Below are 7,553 nucleotides of genomic sequence, written 5' to 3' on the forward strand. Positions count from 1 at the left end.
AGCAACAAGGTAGAAATGGTGAGTGTGTTTTTATATTTGGTCTAATTACAGATCTCTGCAGCCATGGTCCGGTGTTACCACTGGCTGTCGTTTCCTCATTCACATCCTGGACAGGGTCACTGCAGACATATGGCAAACAACCACCCTTACAATGGGGACATCTCCTGCTTCCTCTTATGATTGCTCAGCACCTCCTTTCTTTCACTTTCATCGCTGCGTCTGCCCTAGGCCTAACACAAACACACATACACACACACACACGCTCACAAACATGTTTGAAGCAAGCACATGTGTGTATACACACACATGCTCAGCATGGGGGAACAAACCCAAACAGGAAACACAAGTGTTTCAGGAGCCTGTGTTTCCTGTTTGTGTTTGTGTCCCTGTGCAGACCATGTGTTTGTATATATGCCTGTGTTTGTGTTGCCTGTGTTTGTCTGTGTGTGTGCGTGTGCATGTGTCTGGCCCAAGGAAGACGTAGATATGAAGGTGACAGGGAGGTACTGAGCAACCCTAAGAGGAAGCACGAGGCATCCCCAGTCTAAGAGCGGTTGGTCGCTGCAATGTCGGAGATGGAGTCAGTAGGCACCATGTCCTATCCTTCTGGTTTTCTGTCCACCTCCTCCCTGAGCTCTTCCATATTTTCCCAAGGTAGCCTGAAGCCTCTTCCAATGCAACATGTGTGGTTGTGCTGAGCCACCGAGTGGTGGATGTGGAAATCCACAGAAGATCCCAAAGTCAGCACACAGGTGCACTGGGACACTGGAGAGGACACCCTTGCAATGATAGGCCTTCCCAGGGTAAGGGGTGGGAGTGTAAGGCGCAGGCAATCTCAAACTGAGTGAGCAACAGGAGGCCAGGGGATGGCAGGACCCATGGAAGGATGATTCTGACAAAGAAACTTAATTCACCCTGCCTCTAGTAGTATCACCTAGGACTCTCACTCTGCAACCACAACTGATTTGAGGGGACTTGCTTCACTCACGGACACACTGAATCCCTAAGCCCCAGTCTCAGCAGGCCACTTGCTACATGCATGGCCCAAATTCAGACTCTGCAGCCAGCTTGCATGAGACTGAGCATCCCCATTTGGGAAAGGACAGTGTCCTGACTAGTACACGGCTCTCCCTTCATGGCCTACCTCCAGACCCCTTCACCACATGTGTTTCTGTCAGTTACCTCTCATGGAAGAATCTTCCCTCCTGGGATAGTCCTTCAGGGGATCATCCCACTAATATTCGCTGATGATCTGCTGGTAACACCTTGCTGCTGAGCAAGGTCAGTCCTGGGCTGACCAGGATCTGAACCCTCACGTGAGCAGCCAAGACAACAATCATCAAATGTATGCAGAACCAAAGCAACACCACCACAGCAATCCTGTTTGATTCTGGGCAGTTGGGGCCTGACAACCAGTTGAGAAAGTTAAGGCTCCTGGTGTCCAGCCTGCAGCTGGTGCTCCCTGTTCAAAGTCCCAGAACAAATGGACTGGAGTGGAGTGATGTCCCCTATACCCTGCAGAAAGACAGGGGAGATGGGTGTGGATCCCACAGGTTAATCATCTACACCTCTGCACACCCACAATCATCATTCCCGGACTCATGTTTTACCAGTGATGTCAAGGTAATACTCCTTAATAATCATTGTTTTCAAGAAGTAGGGGTGGTCCCAAAAGGAAAAGATCAGCTTGCTGCATGACCGTGGATGGCTCGCACCTGTACATGCTATGATAGAGTAGAGGGAAAAGGTGCAAGCTTCTAGGGTCCTCAGCTTGCCTCCCAGGCAGGCATTAACAGCATCCACGAAGCCTCTCCAAACTCTCACAGTGTAGGAACATGGATAACATGATGCTCCCACACCACACCAAATCCCATACCCACCTGTCCTCAGTCTCCCTCACTGACATTCAAGTCGATCATGTAGCTAAGAAAGTCTTTATCTTGGTTGCTGATCATGACAGAAACTTGAGGGTGGTTCATAATCTGCTTGAGGTCAAGGAGCCATTTATGCCACGTGTTGGGCCAAGAAGAGTCAGGAGCATCAGCTCTAGTCTGGGGTGGAAGAAGGACACGGGAACAGGCATCTTCGAGGATGCTGGACACTTCCGCTTACCCAGCCACTACTGATGTGCTCAGGCCCTACCATACCATCAGACAAGCTCATGGCTCTGTGTTCCTGATGGTGTTCTGCATCTGAGGTGGTCTGCATTCCCCAAGCAGGGGCTGTTTCTGATAGCTGTTATTTCCCAGACCTGTGTATGCTGGGTATTGGCATGTCACTGCTTACATGGTAGGACTTACAGTCATTGTGACAATCCGTGTCTGAAAGCAAAGGGGTTGGTGTTGGCTAGCATACGTGTACATATGTTGTGTGGGTTTGTGTATGTGCATGTGAGACTCCCATATCTAAGTTATTTTCGGAATCATTCACCTTTACAACAATAACTGTCAGCTAAGGCTGCTCTGGTGTACTGTCTCTGGTCATTTCTGACTTAGAGGCTGTTCCTCCTCAGATGGAGGCCTGAAGTAGACACACAAAGTCATGGCTGCGACACTTACAGATGTGGCCCTGCTTGGACTCTATTCAGCTGTGCCTTTGGAGCCTGCCAATTGCCCAGTATCACACTTCGTTCAGGGTCCACCAGCACCCATCCTGAGCCCTCTCCTCCACCCCTCCTCCTGCTCCTGCCTCTGCAACTCCCCCTCCTCCTGAGCAGCAGACCCCAAGGAGCAGCAGAAAGGATACCATTTTGGCCCAGAAGTCAGGGATGCCCTGGATGATGGCATTCTTCTGAGCCAAGTCACGCTTCCTCCTGTGATGGCTCTTGCACATGAACCAAACATAGGCCCTGAGGTTTTTCTCAAGCTCAGAGCTCAGTTCCACTTGTGGGGTGGCCAACGCCTGCAGCACATCTAGCGCTGGAAGCTCACTCGGGCCTCCAGGCCTTTCCTGGCTCTGCTCCTCCACTATCTTCTCCTCCAGCTCCTGGGAGGATCCCTGTTGCTGCTCCTCATCCGCCACAACCTCCACATCCTCAATAATGTCCTCTGCAAGCAGCTGGAAACCCCATCCGGTCCCTGCCACGACTGCGTCCAACTGGGTCTCGCCATCCTCTCCTGCCTCCACCTTGAAGAGGGTGGCATGTTCTCCTGGTGTGACCACTGGTGGCTGCAACATCCCAGCCATGCACAGCATCACCAGGACAGGCCATGGGGCCCCATCCCCCTGAGCATCCGGGATCACAACTAAGAAGGTCCAGGGTCCCAGGATGCTCCCACATTCCTCTGACTGCCTCTCACACTCCTCTTGGCTCTGGCCATGACCCCAGGCTGGGTCAGATGCGGAGGGACAGGACATAATAGCACCACAGCAAGTGGTGTGCAATGGTGGCCCAGGGTGCAGTAATCCTCTGGGACCCACTAGCATTTTTGATGTGGGGAGTGTGCAGCATGGTTGGGAGACTATGGCTGGTGTGTACATGTGGGGTGGCCTGAGACTATAGAAAGGGGTGAACGGGCCCTGAGACATCAGCCAAACAGGTGGGGCCCTAGGTTGTGAGCCATGCACACACAGCTGAACCAAATCTATGCCAATGGCCGAGAATGTAATGGACGGCCTGCTATGGACATGCCCCTAGAATGGAGGGCATCTGGGAGGACAGTTCCTGGGCCCCAGCTCCACCACATGGCCAGATTCTGCTCCATGGAGCAAGTGGGTTTTTCATCTGCCACTACCTCAGGCACTATCATTGATCTGGATCTGGAAATTTCAACCACGGGTTCCTGCTCTTCAATCTGAACAGCACACTCCTATGTCCCACAGGACCTTCAATAATTGGGAACTCTCCCTGAGTATTCAAAGGATAACAGGGGTGTCAAGTGGCTGGATACTTTTCTCCATGGGACAGAGAGGCTGTTGCTGGCCAGATGATAGGGGAGTAGGGAAAAACCCCACTGTTTGTAATGTTGATCTCCATTGTTCAGGGACACCAGGACCTTAAAGTACAGTGCTCTCTCTGTGTCTCTTTATCTCTGCTTTTGGCATAGCACTGTTTTGGGCAATCCTTCTTTGTGTGTACAGAGCTGGTGGCTGTGTGTCTCTGACTCTTTAAGTGGTGCTGTTGCCGTTTGCCACTGTATGGACACCAGCACTCATAGAGAAGCTTATCCTTGACGTGAAAGCAAGACCTTCTCCTCCTGAGTGAATTGCACCAATGGGAGATCAGACATTTTTAGTCCATAGGTTTGGAGAGTGCTTTCTCAAACTTGAGAGCCAACAGTGGGTGGCCACTGTTGAACCACAGAAGGGGTCAGGTAACTCTCCCTCCCTCACTGGACAGACGTGAACCTGCACAGGCGGGAAGTGGCTTGGCCACACTTTTCACACAGGGAAAAATAGGGTATGCTCTGCTGGCATCAGGAAGCTCCCTGAACCTTGTTCAAACACCTGCCAGTGAGTCACTAAGGACAACACCCCGTTAAGTTCCATGACTCACTGGTGCAGGAGACATGCACAATTGCCCATTTATCCTATCAAAGCCCTTTCAAAGTGGTTCTGTTCTCCATGTGAGAGCATGTACCAGCCTGCCCAGTTACCCAATCCTGTGGGGCCAGGAGCAGCAACAGGAATAATATAAGCAATGCATCCTATAGTTCTGACCCCCTATATATGCTTTGTGCAAATAGTACAGAGTGATGTTTCAGACTGAAGGACTATGCAGGTAGCAAGGGCCTATGCTGCCGTGCTGGTCCATTTCTGAAACCTCACATAAATTGCAAGTACTGCTTATGCTCATGGTAAGGTCAGGGAAAGAATCCCCAGTGTTCGAGAAGGATGGAAAGGCCTTTGTAGCTGCATGTCCAAGGAGCTGTGGGGTCACCCACTGCAGCTTCTGTTTCTTGGATTGCAGCCTGTTCTGTGTCTTGGATCCTCTGCACTCTCACTGGTGGCCCCCAGGCCCTTTCTTCCTGCCTCTCCTTTCTGCCAGGTGTCCTGGGTGCACCACTGTTACCCCACTTAGGAATTGCTCTTTAAGTGAGATAATAGGCAATGGCACCCTGGCTCCAGTGCTTCTGATGGTCCGAATATGTACCTTTCCCTATGGCTTTCACGTTTTTGCAATCGAACTTCCATCACCTGGCTAGATCAGTTCCGATAGCTCATATTCTCAAGTGTACTGTCAGGCAATTTTGTGTGCATATATGTACACACATGGGTGTGTACACACTAACATCCCTGACAGAAAACTTGCAGCTATGCAGAAATACAAGCTTTCTTCTCTATCAAACATGAGTTTTGGTAACCACCCAAGTTTCTTTGTCCTGGTTATTTTCTTTCACTTGCTCATTGATCATGTCAGGTTGCACTTCTAACTCTGTGACTTAGCCTCCAAGGTTACAAAATTTCGGCATTTGCTTCTGACAGGGACCAATCTGCAGAGAATCAGAGAGGTTGGAAATGTTCGCCCTGGACAGTGGAGTGACCTGCACCTGCGTTCTGCATTCTCCCATCACCTTGGACAGCTTCACAGTACCAGTCAGGCTATTCTGATCCATTGTCTGTGCAATCCTTCAGGGGACCAGAAAACAAGGACATCTAGGCTCAGCTGAGTTAGAGAGCTGTTTTCTCAGTGTGTAACTATCTAGGTCATTCCTTGTCAATGTTGTATCCCTGTTGCTAGTCTACCACTGCTTAGGGCCAACAACAATCTGAGTAAGGCCCCCTGTTCTCTCTATTTGTGTAGCTTTCTATGTGCACCTGTCTACCTGTGCTTCCAAGTACTATCTCCCTTTAGCAGGAAAAGGCCAAAGAGATGCCTGAGCCTCCAAGGCCCCCAGAGACTTTGACAGGCCTGGGTGTGACCCAATGTTGTGAGGATTCATGTTTATGTGTGGCAAGACCAATACAATATTGTAAAGTAAAATAAATAAATAAATAATATAAAAATAAAAATAATAAAATATTTTTAAAAATAAAAATGTTGTCAGGAAGGTGCACATAGATAGAGGGTCTCTTCTGATACAAGGCATGAAACCTGAGGCCATCAAGATAAGGCAGCATTTCCACACGTAGTCCCTTCTGTTTATTACTACCCTGACCCACGGAATCCCCAAACAGATGATGACCTGGGAAACCTGCCCTTTCTGGGCCCACAGCTCATGCCTCCCTTGGCAGGAATCAGCTTTTCTATCTCAAAAACAACAAGAGGGCTTGATTCTACCCACCCTCACTGATTTGCTAAATGCGAATTCTCTCTTTCAGTTGGTCTCATTAGGGCCAGGTAGGACTCCCTACTGTCAGGCAACCGTGCTTACCTACAAAGCCCATGTGGCTAGGAAGCCAGTCCTTGGTTGGGCACAGGGATATCAAAGACGATCACCTGGGACACAGCTTCCCCCTGAGTGTCACCTGGTGCAAATCCCCTATGACAAAATCTGAGATCCTGCTTCAGTAAGACTGCCAGAATCTTCCCTCAGGTGCAGACACACAGCTTTGCCCCTCAGGCCCCCAAAGCCAGGGGCAAGACCCAGAGGAAAGAAAGAATTCACATCAGGGCTTTCAGCATGAGCCATGGGGTATCTTTGGCAGGACTTTCCCTAGACCCTGAAAACCAGCAGGTCCCAATCTGCCCCCGGGGGCTTCCCTGACACCCATTCTTCTGAGGTCCCTTGGGACACACAATAAGCCCACCATCCTTGCTTCCTCCCTGTTCCCTCCCTCATAGGCACACCCTGGCAGAGGAACACACACTTACACCCACACCTGCACTTTCTTCGCCTTTCTGCACTGCCATGGATACTGGAAGTGCCTGGAGGCATGCCACGCTCACACCGTGCCTCTCCTAGGATGCCTGTGGTTTTGCATGGACAGACTACCTTAGCATGTCTCATGTTTTGTGTCACATCGTGGCAGTGTGTGCCACCCTCATGGAGAGAGAGTGCTGCCTGTTGGGCTGATCCTGGGCAGCACTGGCCCAGGACCTTCCCGGGTCTCCTTCTCATGTGTGTGGAACAAGTCTCCAGTGCAGAAAGCAATCTGTCCCTTTGGGTCTCTGTCCTTCTCAGCAAGACCTTAGCCTCCTCAACTATCCCAGGTCCTCTGTATCCACATCCACCATTTCCACAGGCCGGCTTATGTCTGCATAGACTGTGGGCTCCACAGGCAGTGCTTTTAAAGCCCCACCCCACCTGATTTGGCCTGGGTGAATCCACACACCATGCACCCGCTGTTCCTGGTCCAAACACTTACTACGAAATGGTAGAAATGATGAGCTTGTTTTTGTATTTCATCTCATTGAAGATTTCTGGAGCCAAGGTCCTGTGTTATTGCTGGCCTTCCTTTCCTCATTCCCATCCTGAACAGGGTCCCTGCGGAGATATGGTGACCAAACACCCTCAGACTTGGGAAGCCTTGTGTCTCCTCTTCTGGTTGTTTGTCATCTCCTCTCTTGTTACCCTCATCTCTGCTTTTTCCATGGACCAGACACACACACGCACACACACACATAAACACAGGAGACACAAGCATGTATGTGTATACAATTATAGGCTTGA

General features: G+C 50.3%; 1 pseudogene; it reads right to left on the reverse strand.

The window, feature by feature from the left end:
- Positions 1 to 1,174: 1,174 nt before the first annotated feature.
- Positions 1,175 to 3,357, reverse strand: LOC138431527 (testis-specific Y-encoded protein 1-like; annotated as a pseudogene).
- Positions 3,358 to 7,553: the final 4,196 nt, after the last annotated feature.

The sequence above is a fragment of the Ovis canadensis genome, chromosome Y (assembly GCF_042477335.2).
Source record: "Ovis canadensis isolate MfBH-ARS-UI-01 breed Bighorn chromosome Y, ARS-UI_OviCan_v2, whole genome shotgun sequence".
Lineage (NCBI taxonomy): Eukaryota > Metazoa > Chordata > Mammalia > Artiodactyla > Bovidae > Ovis > Ovis canadensis.